This window comes from Crinia signifera, unplaced genomic scaffold (assembly GCF_055691185.1).
Source record: "Crinia signifera unplaced genomic scaffold, ASM5569118v1 HAP2_SCAFFOLD_153, whole genome shotgun sequence".
Lineage (NCBI taxonomy): Eukaryota > Metazoa > Chordata > Amphibia > Anura > Myobatrachidae > Crinia > Crinia signifera.
The window spans coordinates 109,503-126,510 of record NW_028142046.1 but is presented as its reverse complement, the minus strand read 5'-3'; the positions used below and the strand labels follow the sequence as shown (position 1 = coordinate 126,510).

Here is a 17,008-nt window from a genome sequence, read left to right as displayed (position 1 = left end):
GGGGCTCGCTTCGCTCGCCACGCTTCGGGCTCGGTGGCTCGCTACGCTCGCCACAGGTTTATATCCAACTCCATGCCCACTTGGATAGTAGGGGTATGAAAAGGACCCCTTTTTCCCATTGAATTCCATGTTAAAATGGACTCAGTCCATTTTAACATTGAATCCTATGGAAAAATCGGGTCATCGCATCGCATCGCATCGTATGCGATGCGATGCGATATCGCATCGCATCGCATCTGATTGTATGCCTTAACTTAAGGCATACAATCAAAAAATCGGCAGCCCAGATACTACATAAGTACCGTTGTTGCTTCATATACTCATTGTTCATTGAGTACCTGTACAGGCTGGCAAATTCCAGTGAAAATTTTAAATGGACTATTGGTTTCATTGTCTTCACTCATTAAAATGATAAAGAAACTATTGAATATGCAGAGGCTAAATGTCATTTCATCTGAAATAATCTCCAGAAACAAATGTTTTACAACTGCAAAACTTTATTTAATTCTTCTTTCCTTCAGTATTTAGGTTCGTTTTAGCCTCATCACATGAGCTAGGGAGAATATGTTTTGAGCCAAGAAAAGTCTGTACATTATTTGTCACATTTCAAATATCCACATAATAGACAATCATTTGGCCTCATTTTACATTGGACTCTACTTGATCTCTTTTTAATTGGCAGACATTAACATCTTTAGGCAGTAATTAAATCATCGCCAAGTAGTACAGTTAAAAATTAAATCTGGAAGGCTACATTTCATCAGAGACTCAAATTCATCGTACTGTGAGAGGCACACAGCATTTCAATTAGACTAGTAACAAATCAATTTTCTTCATCTATTAAAATGGAAAGACATTTTTGAAGGGTGCTAATATTGATGGCATCTAATGATCTGCACTGTAAACCTAGAGGCATATCATTTGTGTTTTGTCAAGAGGTCCTACAAGTCTAACTTCTCAGTTTATACTTTCAGTAACACAGATCTTTTTCCATTTTTGCGTACTAAAATTTTCCCTTTTTTATAGTTTGCAGAACCTTCTAAACTGGCATCACTTTCCTGCCAGAGCCTGGATTACTCAGTCGGTAGAGCATCAGACTTTTAATCTGAGGGTCCAGGGTTCAAGTCCCTGTTCAGGCGAGATCTTTTTAAACAATAATGTTGTGCGTTTAATAAACAGCTTTTCTAAGTAAAATATTACTTTCTGGGATGGCACAATGAGAGCATCAGAGCCTGGATAGCTCAGTCGGTAGAGCATCAGACTTTTAATCTGAGGGTCCAGGGTTCAAGTCCCTGTTCGGGTGTGTATATTTATGGTATCTAATGATCTGCAACATAAGCTCAGATGCAGAAAAAAATATTTCATCAAGAGACTCTAAAAGCTAAACTTCTCTGTTTATTCTATCAATAATACAAATCTTTTTCCGTTTTCAACAAAGAAAATTTTCTTTGGCATATCCAGGTTCAGGTGAGTATCTTTTTAAAAACAGATTGTTCTTTGTGAAATGGAGAACTTTGCAAAGTGGAAAATCACCCATTGAGGCAGGCATCTTTTAATTGTTGTTGCTTCATATACTTATTGTTCATTAAGTATCTGTACAGGCTGGCAAATTCCAGTGAAAATTTTAAATGGACTATTGGTTTCATTGTCTTCACTCATTAAAATGATAAAGAAACTATTGAATATGCAGAGGCTAAATGTCATTTCATCTGAAATAATCTCCAGAAACAAATGTTTTACAACTGCAAAACTTTATTTAATTCTTCTTTCCTTCAGTATTTAGGTTCGTTTTAGCCTCATCACATGAGCTAGGTAGAATATGTTTTGAGCCAAGAAAAGTCTGTACATTATTTGTCACATTTCAAATATCCACATAATAGACAATCATTTGGCCTCATTTTACATTGGACTCTACTTGAACTCTTTTCAATTGGCAGACATTAACATCTTTAGGCAGTAATTAAATCATCGCCAAGTAGTACAGTTAAAAATTAAATCTGGAAGGCTACATTTCATCAGAGACTCAAATTCATCGTACTGTGAGAGGCACACAGCATTAAAATTAGACTAGTAACAAATCAATTTTCTTCATCTATTAGAATGGAAAGACATTTTTGAAGGGTGCTAATATTGATGGCATCTAATGATCTGCACTGTAAACCTAGAGGCATATCATTTGTGTTTTGTCAAGAGGTCCTACAAGTTAAACTTCTCAGTTTATACTTTTAGTAACACAGATCTTTTTCCATTTTTGCGTACTAAAATTTTCCCTTTTTTATAGTTTGCAGAACCTTCTAAACTGGCATCACTTTCCTACCAGAGCCTGGATAGCTCGGTCGGTAGAGCATCAGACTTTTAATCTGAGGGTCCAGGGTTCAAGTCCCTGATCGGGCGAGATCTTTTTAAACAATACTGTTGTGCGTTTAATAAACAGCTTTTCCAAGTAAAATATTACTTTCTGGGATGGCACAATGAGAGCATCAGAGCCTGGATAGCTTAGTCGGTAGAGCATCAGACTTCTAATCTGAGGGTCCAGGGTTCAAGTCCCTGTTCGGGCGTGTATATTTATGGTATCTAATGATCTGCAGCATAAGCTCAAATGCAGAAAAATTAATTTCATCAAGAGACTCTAAAAGCTAAACTTCTCTGTTTATTCTATCAATAATACAAATCTTTTTCCGTTTTCAACAAAGAAAATTTTCTTTGGCATATCCCGGTTCAGGTGAGTATCTTTTTAAAAACAGATTGTTCTTTGTGAAATGGAGAACTTTGCAAAGTGGAAAATCACCCATTGAGGCAGGCATCTTTTAATTGTTGTTGCTTCATATACTCATTGTTCATTGAGTATCTGTACAGGCTGGCAAATTCCTGTGAAAATATTAAATGGACTATTGGTTTCATTGTCTTCACTCATTAAAATGATAAAGAAACTATTGAATATGCAGAGGCTAAATGTCATTTCATCTGAAATAATCTCCAGAAACAAATGTTTTACAACTGCAAAACTTTATTTAATTCTTCTTTCCTTCAGTATTTAGGTTCGTTTTAGCCTCATCACATGAGCTAGGGAGAATATGTTTTGAGCCAAGAAAAGTCTGTACATTATTTGTCACATTTCAAATATCCACATAATAGACAATCATTTGGCCTCATTTTACATTGGACTCTACTTGATCTCTTTTTAATTGGCAAACATTAACATCTTTAGGCAGTAATTAAATCATCGCCAAGTAGTACAGTTAAAAATTAAATCTGGAAGGCTACATTTCATCAGAGACTCAAATTCATCGTACTGTGAGAGGCACACAGCATTTCAATTAGACTAGTAACAAATCAATTTTCTTCATCTATTAGAATGGAAAGACATTTTTGAAGGGTGCTAATATTGATGGCATCTAATGATCTGCACTGTAAACCTAGAGGCATATCATTTGTGTTTTGTCAAGAGGTCCTACAAGTCAAACTACTCAGTTTATACTTTCAGTAACACAGATCTTTTTCCATTTTTGCGTACTAAAATTTTCCCTTTTTTATAGTTTGCAGAACCTTCTAAACTGGCATCACTTTCCTGCCAGAGCATGGATAGCTCAGTCGGTAGAGCATCAGACTTTTAATCTGAGGGTCTAGGGTTCAAGTCACTGTTCAGGCGAGATCTTTTTAAACAATAATGTTGTGCGTTTAATAAACAGCTTTTCTAAGTAAAATATTACTTTCTGGGATGGCACAATGAGAGCATCAGAGCCTGGATAGCTCAGTCGGTAGAGCATCAGACTTTTAATCTGAGGGTCCAGGGTTCAAGTCCCTGTTCGGGTGTGTATATTTATGGTATCTAATGATCTGCAACATAAGCTCAGATGCAGAAAAAAAATATTTCATCAAGAGACTCTAAAAGCTAAAATTCTCTGTTTATTTTATCAATAATACAAATCTTTTTCCGTTTTCAACAAAGAAAATTTTCTTTGGCATATCCAGGTTCAGGTGAGTATCTTTTTAAAAACAGATTGTTCTTTGTGAAATGGAGAACTTTGCAAAGTGGAAAATCACCCATTGAGGCAGGCATCTTTTAATTGTTGTTGCTTCATATACTTATTGTTCATTGAGTATCTGTACAGGCTGGCAAATTCCAGTGAAAATTTTAAATGGACTATTGGTTTCATTGTCTTCACTCATTAAAATGATAAAGAAACTATTGAATATGCAGAGGCTAAATGTCATTTCATCTGAAATAATCTCCAGAAACAAATGTTTTACAACTGCAAAACTTTATTTAATTCTTCTTTCCTTCAGTATTTAGGTTCGTTTTAGCCTCATCACATGAGCTAGGGAGAATATGTTTTGAGCCAAGAAAAGTCTGTACATTATTTGTCACATTTCAAATATCCACATAATAGACAATCATTTGGCCTCATTTTACATTGGACTCTACTTGATCTCTTTTCAATTGGCAGACATTAACATCTTTAGGCAGTAATTAAATCATCGCCAAGTAGTACAGTTAAAAATTAAATCTGGAAGGCTACATGTCATCAGAGACTCAAATTCATCGTACTGTGAGAGGCACACAGCATTTCAATTAGACTAGTAACAAATCAATTTTCTTCATCTATTAGAATGGAAAGACATTTTTGAAGGGTGCTAATATTGATGGCATCTAATGATCTGCACTGTTAACCTAGAGGCATATCATTTGTGTTTTGTCAAGAGGTCCTACAAGTTAAATTTCTCAGTTTATACTTTCAGTAACACAGATCTTTTTCCATTTTTGCGTACTAAAATTTTCCCTTTTTTATAGTTTGCAGAACCTTCTAAACTGGCATCACTTTCCTACGAGAGCCTGGATAGCTCGGTCGGTAGAGCATCAGACTTTTAATCTGAGGGTCCAGGGTTCAAGTCCCTGTTCGGGCGAGTTCTTTTTAAACAATACTGTTGTGCGTTTAATAAACAGCTTTTCCAAGTAAAATATTACTTTCTGGGATGGCACAATGAGAACATCAGAGCCTGGATAGCTCAGTCGGTAGAGCATCAGACTTTTAGAAAATTTAATTTCATCAAGAGACTCTAAAAGCTAAACTTCTCTGTTTATTCTATCAATAATACAAATCTTTTTCCGTTTTCAACAAAGAAAATTTTCTTTGGCATCAGAGACTCAAATTCATCGTACTGTGAGAGGCACACAGCATTTCAATTAGACTAGTAACAAATCAATTTTCTTCATCTATTAGAATGGAAAGACATTTTAGAAGGGTGCTAATATTGATGGCATCTAATGATCTGCACTGTAAACCTAGAGGCATATCATTTGTGTTTTGTCAAGAGGTCCTACAAGTCAAACTTCTCAGTTTATACTTTCAGTAACACAGATCTTTTTCCATTTTTGCGTACTAAAATTTTCCCTTTTTTATAGTTTGCTGAACCTTCTAAACTGGCATCACTTTCCTGCCAGAGTCGGTAGAGCATCAGACTTTTAATCTGAGGGTCCAGGGTTCAAGTCCCTGTTCGGGCGAGATCTTTTTAAACAATACTGTTGTGCGTTTAATAAACAGCTTTTCCAAGTAAAATATTACTTTCTGGGATGGCACAATGAGAACATCAGAGCCTGGATAGCTCAGTTGGTAGAGCATCAGACTTTTAATTTGAGGGTCCAGGGTTCAAGTCCCTGTTCGGGCGTGTATATTTATGGTATCTAATGATCTGCAGCATAAGCTCAGATGCAGAAAAAAATATTTCATCAAGAGACTCTAAAAGCTAAACTTCTCTGTTTATTCTATCAATAATACAAATCTTTTTCCGTTTTCAACAAAGAAAATTTTCTTTGGCATATCCCGGTTCAGGTGAGTATCTTTTTAAAAACAGATTGTTCTTTGTGAAATGGAGAACTTTGCAAAGTGGAAAATCACCCATTGAGGCAGGCATCTTTTAATTGTTGTTGCTTCATATACTCATTGTTCATTGAGTATCTGTACAGGCTGGCAAATTCCAGTGAAAATTTTAAATGGACTATTGGTTTCATTGTCTTCACTCATTAAAATGATAAAGAAACTATTGAATATGCAGAGGCTAAATGTCATTTCATCTGAAATAATCTCCAGAAACAAATGTTTTACAACTGCAAAACTTTATTTAATTCTTCTTTCCTTCAGTATTTAGGTTCGTTTTAGCCTCATCACATGAGCTAGGGAGAATATGTTTTGAGCCAAGAAAAGTCTGTACATTATTTGTCACATTTCAAATATCCACATAATAGACAATCATTTGGCCTCATTTTACATTGGACTCTACTTGATCTCTTTTTAATTGGCAAACATTAACATCTTTAGGCAGTAATTAAATCATCGCCAAGTAGTACAGTTAAAAATTAAATCTGGAAGGCTACATTTCATCAGAGACTCAAATTCATCGTACTGTGAGAGGCACACAGCATTTCAATTAGACTAGTAACAAATCAATTTTCTTCATCTATTAGAATGGAAAGACATTTTTGAAGGGTGCTAATATTGATGGCATCTAATGATCTGCACTGTAAACCTAGAGGCATATCATTTGTGTTTTGTCAAGAGGTCCTACAAGTCAAACTACTCAGTTTATACTTTCAGTAACACAGATCTTTTTCCATTTTTGCGTACTAAAATTTTCCCTTTTTTATAGTTTGCAGAACCTTCTAAACTGGCATCACTTTCCTGCCAGAGCATGGATAGCTCAGTCGGTAGAGCATCAGACTTTTAATCTGAGGGTCTAGGGTTCAAGTCACTGTTCAGGCGAGATCTTTTTAAACAATAATGTTGTGCGTTTAATAAACAGCTTTTCTAAGTAAAATATTACTTTCTGGGATGGCACAATGAGAGCATCAGAGCCTGGATAGCTCAGTCGGTAGAGCATCAGACTTTTAATCTGAGGGTCCAGGGTTCAAGTCCCTGTTCGGGTGTGTATATTTATGGTATCTAATGATCTGCAACATAAGCTCAGATGCAGAAAAAAAATATTTCATCAAGAGACTCTAAAAGCTAAAATTCTCTGTTTATTTTATCAATAATACAAATCTTTTTCCGTTTTCAACAAAGAAAATTTTCTTTGGCATATCCAGGTTCAGGTGAGTATCTTTTTAAAAACAGATTGTTCTTTGTGAAATGGAGAACTTTGCAAAGTGGAAAATCACCCATTGAGGCAGGCATCTTTTAATTGTTGTTGCTTCATATACTTATTGTTCATTGAGTATCTGTACAGGCTGGCAAATTCCAGTGAAAATTTTAAATGGACTATTGGTTTCATTGTCTTCACTCATTAAAATGATAAAGAAACTATTGAATATGCAGAGGCTAAATGTCATTTCATCTGAAATAATCTCCAGAAACAAATGTTTTACAACTGCAAAACTTTATTTAATTCTTCTTTCCTTCAGTATTTAGGTTCGTTTTAGCCTCATCACATGAGCTAGGGAGAATATGTTTTGAGCCAAGAAAAGTCTGTACATTATTTGTCACATTTCAAATATCCACATAATAGACAATCATTTGGCCTCATTTTACATTGGACTCTACTTGATCTCTTTTCAATTGGCAGACATTAACATCTTTAGGCAGTAATTAAATCATCGCCAAGTAGTACAGTTAAAAATTAAATCTGGAAGGCTACATGTCATCAGAGACTCAAATTCATCGTACTGTGAGAGGCACACAGCATTTCAATTAGACTAGTAACAAATCAATTTTCTTCATCTATTAGAATGGAAAGACATTTTTGAAGGGTGCTAATATTGATGGCATCTAATGATCTGCACTGTTAACCTAGAGGCATATCATTTGTGTTTTGTCAAGAGGTCCTACAAGTTAAATTTCTCAGTTTATACTTTCAGTAACACAGATCTTTTTCCATTTTTGCGTACTAAAATTTTCCCTTTTTTATAGTTTGCAGAACCTTCTAAACTGGCATCACTTTCCTACGAGAGCCTGGATAGCTCGGTCGGTAGAGCATCAGACTTTTAATCTGAGGGTCCAGGGTTCAAGTCCCTGTTCGGGCGAGTTCTTTTTAAACAATACTGTTGTGCGTTTAATAAACAGCTTTTCCAAGTAAAATATTACTTTCTGGGATGGCACAATGAGAACATCAGAGCCTGGATAGCTCAGTCGGTAGAGCATCAGACTTTTAGAAAATTTAATTTCATCAAGAGACTCTAAAAGCTAAACTTCTCTGTTTATTCTATCAATAATACAAATCTTTTTCCGTTTTCAACAAAGAAAATTTTCTTTGGCATCAGAGACTCAAATTCATCGTACTGTGAGAGGCACACAGCATTTCAATTAGACTAGTAACAAATCAATTTTCTTCATCTATTAGAATGGAAAGACATTTTAGAAGGGTGCTAATATTGATGGCATCTAATGATCTGCACTGTAAACCTAGAGGCATATCATTTGTGTTTTGTCAAGAGGTCCTACAAGTCAAACTTCTCAGTTTATACTTTCAGTAACACAGATCTTTTTCCATTTTTGCGTACTAAAATTTTCCCTTTTTTATAGTTTGCTGAACCTTCTAAACTGGCATCACTTTCCTGCCAGAGTCGGTAGAGCATCAGACTTTTAATCTGAGGGTCCAGGGTTCAAGTCCCTGTTCGGGCGAGATCTTTTTAAACAATACTGTTGTGCGTTTAATAAACAGCTTTTCCAAGTAAAATATTACTTTCTGGGATGGCACAATGAGAACATCAGAGCCTGGATAGCTCAGTTGGTAGAGCATCAGACTTTTAATTTGAGGGTCCAGGGTTCAAGTCCCTGTTCGGGCGTGTATATTTATGGTATCTAATGATCTGCAGCATAAGCTCAGATGCAGAAAAAAATATTTCATCAAGAGACTCTAAAAGCTAAACTTCTCTGTTTATTCTATCAATAATACAAATCTTTTTCCGTTTTCAACAAAGAAAATTTTCTTTGGCATATCCCGGTTCAGGTGAGTATCTTTTTAAAAACAGATTGTTCTTTGTGAAATGGAGAACTTTGCAAAGTGGAAAATCACCCATTGAGGCAGGCATCTTTTAATTGTTGTTGCTTCATATACTCATTGTTCATTGAGTATCTGTACAGGCTGGCAAATTCCAGTGAAAATTTTAAATGGACTATTGGTTTCATTGTCTTCACTCATTAAAATGATAAAGAAACTATTGAATATGCAGAGGCTAAATGTCATTTCATCTGAAATAATCTCCAGAAACAAATGTTTTACAACTGCAAAACTTTATTTAATTCTTCTTTCCTTCAGTATTTAGGTTCGTTTTAGCCTCATCACATGAGCTAGGGAGAATATGTTTTGAGCCAAGAAAAGTCTGTACATTATTTGTCACATTTCAAATATCCACATAATAGACAATCATTTGGCCTCATTTTACATTGGACTCTACTTGATCTCTTTTTAATTGGCAGACATTAACATCTTTAGGCAGTAATTAAATCATCGCCAAGTAGTACAGTTAAAAATTAAATCTGGAAGGCTACATTTCATCAGAGACTCAAATTCATCGTACTGTGAGAGGCACACAGCATTTCAATTAGACTAGTAACAAATCAATTTTCTTCATCTATTAGAATGGAAAGACATTTTTGAAGGGTGCTAATATTGATGGCATCTAATGATCTGCACTGTAAACCTAGAGGCATATCATTTGTGTTTTGTCAAGAGGTCCTACAAGTCAAACTTCTCAGTTTATACTTTCAGTAACACAGATCTTTTTCCATTTTTGCGTACTAAAATTTTCCCTTTTTTATAGTTTGCAGAACCTTCTAAACTGGCATCACTTTCCTGCCAGAGCCTGGATAGCTCAGTCGGTAGAGCATCAGACTTTTAATCTGAGGGTCCAGGGTTCAAGTCCCTGTTCAGGCGAGATCTTTTTAAACAATAATGTTGTGCGTTTAATAAACAGCTTTTCTAAGTAAAATATTACTTTCTGGGATGGCACAATGAGAGCATCAGAGCCTGGATTGCTCAGTCGGTAGAGCATCAGACTTTTAATCTGAGGGTCCAGGGTTCAAGTCCCTGTTCGGGTGTGTATATTTATGGTATCTAATGATCTGCAACATAAGCTCAGATGCAGAAAAAAATATTTCATCAAGAGACTCTAAAAGCTAAACTTCTCTGTTTATTTTATCAATAATACAAATCTTTTTCCGTTTTCAACAAAGAAAATTTTCTTTGGCATATCCAGGTTCAGGTGAGTATCTTTTTAAAAACAGATTGTTCTTTGTGAAATGGAGAACTTTGCAAAGTGGAAAATCACCCATTGAGGCAGGCATCTTTTAATTGTTGTTGCTTCATATACTTATTGTTCATTGAGTATCTGTACAGGCTGGCAAATTCCAGTGAAAATTTTAAATGGACTATTGGTTTCATTGTCTTCACTCATTAAAATGATAAAGAAACTATTGAATATGCAGAGGCTAAATGTCATTTCATCTGAAATAATCTCCAGAAACAAATGTTTTACAACTGCAAAACTTTATTTAATTCTTCTTTCCTTCAGTATTTAGGTTCGTTTTAGCCTCATCACATGAGCTAGGGAGAATATGTTTTGAGCCAAGAAAAGTCTGTACATTATTTGTCACATTTCAAATATCCACATAATAGACAATCATTTGGCCTCATTTTACATTGGACTCTACTTGATCTCTTTTCAATTGGCAGACATTAACATCTTTAGGCAGTAATTAAATCATCGCCAAGTAGTACAGTTAAAAATTAAATCTGGAAGGCTACATTTCATCAGAGACTCAAATTCATCGTACTGTGAGAGGCACACAGCATTTCAATTAGACTAGTAACAAATCAATTTTCTTCATCTATTAGAATGGAAAGACATTTTTGAAGGGTGCTAATATTGATGGCATCTAATGATCTGCACTGTAAACCTAGAGGCATATCATTTGTGTTTTGTCAAGAGGTCCTACAAGTTAAACTTCTCAGTTTATACTTTCAGTAACACAGATCTTTTTCCAATTTTGCGTACTAAAATTTTCCCTTTTTTATAGTTTGCAGAACCTTCTAAACTGGCATCACTTTCCTACCAGAGCCTGGATAGCTCGGTCGGTAGAGCATCAGACTTTTAATCTGAGGGTCCAGGGTTCAAGTCCCTGTTCGGGCGAGATCTTTTTAAACAATACTGTTGTGCGTTTAATAAACAGCTTTTCCAAGTAAAATATTACTTTCTGGGATGGCACAATGAGAACATCAGAGCCTGGATAGCTCAGTCGGTAGAGCATCAGACTTTTAATCTGAGGGTCCAGGGTTCAAGTCCCTGTTCGGGCGTGTATATTTATGGTATCTAATGATCTGCAGCATAAGCTCAGATGCAGAAAAAAATATTTCATCAAGAGACTCTAAAAGCTAAACTTCTCTGTTTATTCTATCAATAATACAAATCTTTTTCCGTTTTCAACAAAGAAAATTTTCTTTGGCATATTCCGGTTCAGGTGAGTATCTTTTTAAAAACAGATTGTTCTTTGTGAAATGGAGAACTTTGCAAAGTGGAAAATCACCCATTGAGGCAGGCATCTTTTAATTGTTGTTGCTTCATATACTTATTGTTCATTGAGTATCTGTACAGGCTGGCAAATTCCAGTGAAAATTTTAAATGGACTATTGGTTTCATTGTCTTCACTCATTAAAATGATAAAGAAACTATTGAATATGCAGAGGCTAAATGTCATTTCATCTGAAATAATCTCCAGAAACAAATGTTTTACAACTGCAAAACTTTATTTAATTCTTCTTTCCTTCAGTATTTAGGTTCGTTTTAGCCTCATCACATGAGCTAGGGAGAATATGTTTTGAGCCAAGAAAAGTCTGTACATTATTTGTCACATTTCAAATATCCACATAATAGACAATCATTTGGCCTCATTTTACATTGGACTCTACTTGATCTCTTTTCAATTGGCAGACATTAACATCTTTAGGCAGTAATTAAATCATCGCCAAGTAGTACAGTTAAAAATTAAATCTGGAAGGCTACATTTTATCAGAGACTCAAATTCATCGTACTGTGAGAGGCACACAGCATTTTAATTAGACTAGTAACAAATCAATTTTCTCCATCTATTAGAATGGAAAGACATTTTTGAAGGGTGCTAATATTGATGGCATCTAATGATTTGCACTGTAAACCTAGAGGCATATCATTTGTGTTTTGTCAAGAGGTCCTACAAGTCAAACTTCTCAGTTTATACTTTCAGTAACACAGATCTTTTTCCATTTTTGCGTACTAAAATTTTCCCTTTTTTATAGTTTGCAAAACCTTCTAAACTGGCATCACTTTCCTACCAGAGCCTGGATAGCTCAGTCGGTAGAGCATCAGACTTTTAATCTGAGGGTCCAGGGTTCAAGTCCCTGTTCGGTCGAGATCCTTTTAAACAATACTGTTTTGCGTTTAATAAACAGCTTTTCCAAGTAAAATATTACTTTCTGGGATGGCACAATGAGAACATCAGAGCCTGGATAGCTCAGTCGGTAGAGCATCAGATTTTTAATCTGAGGGTCCAGGGTTCAAGTCCCTGTTCAGGCGTGTATGTTTATGGTATCTAATGATCTGCAGCATAAGCTCAGATGCAGAAAAAATATTTCATTACGAGACTCTAAAAGCTAAACTTCTCTGTTTATTCTATCAATAATACAAATATTTTTCCGTTTTCAACAAAGAAAATTTTCTTTGGATAGCTCAGTCGGTAGAGCATCAGACTTTTAATCTGAGGGTCCAGGGTTCAAGTCCCTGTTCGGGCGTGTATATTTATGGTATCTAATGATCTGCAGCATAAGCTCAGATGCAGAAAAAAATATTTCATCAAGAGACTCTAAAAGCTAAACTTCTCTGTTTATTCTATCAATAATACAAATCTTTTTCCGTTTTCAACAAAGAAAATTTTCTTTGGCATATCCCGGTTCAGGTGAGTATATTTTTTAAAAAAAAGACTGTTCTTTGTGAAATGGAGAACTTTGCAGAGTGGAAAATCACCCATTGAGGCAGGCATCTTTTAATTGTTGTTTCCTTCATATACTCATTGTTCATTGAGTATCTGTACAGGCTGGCAAATTCCAGTGAAAATTTTAAATGGACTATTGGTTTCATTGTCTTCACTCATTAAAATGATAAAGAAACTATTGAATATGCAGAGGCTAAATGTCATTTCATCTGAAATAATCTTCAGAATCAAATGTTTTACAACTGCAATACTTTATTTAATTCTTCTTTCCTTCAGTATTTAGGTTTGTTTTAGCCTCCTCACATGAGCTAGGGAGAATATGTTTTGAGCCAAGAAAAGTCTTTACATTATTTGTCACATTTCAAATATCCACATAATAGACAATCATTTGGCATCATTTTACATTGGACTCTACTTGATCTCTTTTCAATTGGCAGACATTAACATCTTTAGGCAGTAATTAAATCATCGCCAAGTAGTACAGTTAAAAATTAAATCTGGAAGGCTACATTTCATCAGAGACTCAAATTCATCGTACTGTGAGAGGCACACAGCATTTCAATTAGACTAGTAACAAATCAATTTTCTCCATCTATTAGAATGGAAAGACATTTTTGAAGGGTGCTAATATTGATGGCATCTAATGATTTGCACTGTAAACCTAGAGGCATATCATTTGTGTTTTGTCAAGAGGTCCTACAAGTCTAACTTCTCAGTTTATACTTTCAGTAACACAGATCTTTTTCCATTTTTGCGTACTAAAATTTTCCCTTTTTTATAGTTTGCAAAACCTTCTAAACTGGCATCACTTTCCTACCAGAGCCTGGATAGCTCAGTCGGTAGAGCATCAGACTTTTAATCTGAGGGTCCAGGGTTCAAGTCCCTGTTCGGGCGAGATCCTTTTAAACAATACTGTTTTGCGTTTAATAAACAGCTTTTCCAAGTAAAATATTACTTTCTGGGATGGCACAATGAGAACATCAGAGCCTGGATAGCTCAGTCGGTAGAGCATCAGACTTTTAATCTGAGGGTCCAGGGTTCAAGTCCCTGTTCAGGCGTGTATGTTTATGGTATCTAATGATCTGCAGCATAAGCTCAGATGCAGAAAAAATATTTCATTACGAGACTCTAAAAGCTAAACTTCTCTGTTTATTCTATCAATAATACAAATATTTTTCCGTTTTCAACAAAGAAAATTTTCTTTGGATAGCTCAGTCGGTAGAGCATCAGACTTTTAATCTGAGGGTCCAGGGTTCAAGTCCCTGTTCGGGCGTGTATATTTATGGTATCTAATGATCTGCAGCATAAGCTCAGATGCAGAAAAAAATATTTCATCAAGAGACTCTAAAAGCTAAACTTCTCTGTTTATTCTATCAATAATACAAATCTTTTTCCGTTTTCAACAAAGAAAATTTTCTTTGGCATATCCCGGTTCAGGTGAGTATCTTTTTAAAAACAGATTGTTCTTTGTGAAATGGAGAACTTTGCAAAGTGGAAAATCACCCATTGAGGCAGGCATCTTTTAATTGTTGTTGCTTCATATACTCATTGTTCATTGAGTATCTGTACAGGCTGGCAAATTCCTGTGAAAATATTAAATGGACTATTGGTTTCATTGTCTTCACTCATTAAAATGATAAAGAAACTATTGAATATGCAGAGGCTAAATGTCATTTCATCTGAAATAATCTCCAGAAACAAATGTTTTACAACTGCAAAACTTTATTTAATTCTTCTTTCCTTCAGTATTTAGGTTCGTTTTAGCCTCATCACATGAGCTAGGGAGAATATGTTTTGAGCCAAGAAAAGTCTGTACATTATTTGTCACATTTCAAATATCCACATAATAGACAATCATTTGGCCTCATTTTACATTGGACTCTACTTGATCTCTTTTTAATTGGCAAACATTAACATCTTTAGGCAGTAATTAAATCATCGCCAAGTAGTACAGTTAAAAATTAAATCTGGAAGGCTACATTTCATCAGAGACTCAAATTCATCGTACTGTGAGAGGCACACAGCATTTCAATTAGACTAGTAACAAATCAATTTTCTTCATCTATTAGAATGGAAAGACATTTTTGAAGGGTGCTAATATTGATGGCATCTAATGATCTGCACTGTAAACCTAGAGGCATATCATTTGTGTTTTGTCAAGAGGTCCTACAAGTCAAACTTCTCAGTTTATACTTTCAGTAACACAGATCTTTTTCCATTTTTGCGTACTAAAATTTTCCCTTTTTTATAGTTTGCAGAACCTTCTAAACTGGCATCACTTTCCTGCCAGAGCATGGATAGCTCAGTCGGTAGAGCATCAGACTTTTAATCTGAGGGTCTAGGGTTCAAGTCCCTGTTCAGGCAAGATCTTTTTAAACAATAATGTTGTGCGTTTAATAAACAGCTTTTCTAAGTAAAATATTACTTTCTGGGATGGCACAATGAGAGCATCAGAGCCTGGATAGCTCAGTCGGTAGAGCATCAGACTTTTAATCTGAGGGTCCAGGGTTCAAGTCCCTGTTCGGGTGTGTATATTTATGGTATCTAATGATCTGCAACATAAGCTCAGATGCAGAAAAAAAATATTTCATCAAGAGACTCTAAAAGCTAAAATTCTCTGTTTATTTTATCAATAATACAAATCTTTTTCCGTTTTCAACAAAGAAAATTTTCTTTGGCATATCCAGGTTCAGGTGAGTATCTTTTTAAAAACAGATTGTTCTTTGTGAAATGGAGAACTTTGCAAAGTGGAAAATCACCCATTGAGGCAGGCATCTTTTAATTGTTGTTGCTTCATATACTTATTGTTCATTGAGTATCTGTACAGGCTGGCAAATTCCAGTGAAAATTTTAAATGGACTATTGGTTTCATTGTCTTCACTCATTAAAATGATAAAGAAACTATTGAATATGCAGAGGCTAAATGTCATTTCATCTGAAATAATCTCCAGAAACAAATGTTTTACAACTGCAAAACTTTATTTAATTCTTCTTTCCTTCAGTATTTAGGTTCGTTTTAGCCTCATCACATGAGCTAGGGAGAATATGTTTTGAGCCAAGAAAAGTCTGTACATTATTTGTCACATTTCAAATATCCACATAATAGACAATCATTTGGCCTCATTTTACATTGGACTCTACTTGATCTCTTTTCAATTGGCAGACATTAACATCTTTAGGCAGTAATTAAATCATCGCCAAGTAGTACAGTTAAAAATTAAATCTGGAAGGCTACATTTCATCAGAGACTCAAATTCATCGTACTGTGAGAGGCACACAGCATTTCAATTAGACTAGTAACAAATCAATTTTCTTCATCTATTAGAATGGAAAGACATTTTTGAAGGGTGCTAATATTGATGGCATCTAATGATCTGCACTGTTAACCTAGAGGCATATCATTTGTGTTTTGTCAAGAGGTCCTACAAGTTAAACTTCTCAGTTTATACTTTCAGTAACACAGATCTTTTTCCATTTTTGCGTACTAAAATTTTCCCTTTTTTATAGTTTGCAGAACCTTCTAAACTGGCATCACTTTCCTACGAGAGCCTGGATAGCTCGGTCGGTAGAGCATCAGACTTTTAATCTGAGGGTCCAGGGTTCAAGTCCCTGTTCGGGCGAGATCTTTTTAAACAATACTGTTGTGCGTTTAATAAACAGCTTTTCCAAGTAAAATATTACTTTCTGGGATGGCACAATGAGAACATCAGAACCTGGATAGCTCAGTCGGTAGAGCATCAGACTTTTAATCTGAGGGTCCAGGGTTCAAGTCCCTGTTCGGTCGTGTATATTTATGGTATCTAATGATCTGCAGCATAAGCTCAGATGCAGAAAATTTAATTTCATCAAGAGACTCTAAAAGCTAAACTTCTCTGTTTATTCTATCAATAATACAAATCTTTTTCCGTTTTCAACAAAGAAAATTTTCTTTGGCATCAGAGACTCAAATTCATCGTACTGTGAGAGGCACACAGCATTTCAATTAGACTAGTAACAAATCAATTTTCTTCATCTATTAGAATGGAAAGACATTTTTGAAGGGTGCTAATATT

General features: G+C 35.2%; 5 non-coding genes across 5 annotated transcripts; all 5 read left to right on the top strand.

Moving 5' to 3' along the window:
• The first annotated feature begins 2,485 nt into the window (after positions 1 to 2,485).
• TRNAR-UCU (transfer RNA arginine (anticodon UCU)) lies at positions 2,486 to 2,558 on the top strand. Its single transcript has one exon. It is a non-coding gene; the product is annotated as a tRNA-Arg (tRNA).
• Positions 2,559 to 9,794: 7,236 nt separating this feature from the next.
• Positions 9,795 to 9,867, top strand: TRNAK-UUU (transfer RNA lysine (anticodon UUU)). The gene has a single exon. It is a non-coding gene; the product is annotated as a tRNA-Lys (tRNA).
• Positions 9,868 to 11,213: 1,346 nt separating this feature from the next.
• On the top strand, positions 11,214 to 11,286 carry TRNAK-UUU (transfer RNA lysine (anticodon UUU)). The gene has a single exon. It is a non-coding gene; the product is annotated as a tRNA-Lys (tRNA).
• Positions 11,287 to 13,777: 2,491 nt separating this feature from the next.
• On the top strand, positions 13,778 to 13,850 carry TRNAK-UUU (transfer RNA lysine (anticodon UUU)). Its single transcript has one exon. It is a non-coding gene; the product is annotated as a tRNA-Lys (tRNA).
• A 91-nt stretch (positions 13,851 to 13,941) lies between these two features.
• TRNAK-UUU (transfer RNA lysine (anticodon UUU)) lies at positions 13,942 to 14,014 on the top strand. Its single transcript has one exon. It is a non-coding gene; the product is annotated as a tRNA-Lys (tRNA).
• The last annotated feature ends 2,994 nt before the right edge of the window (positions 14,015 to 17,008 follow it).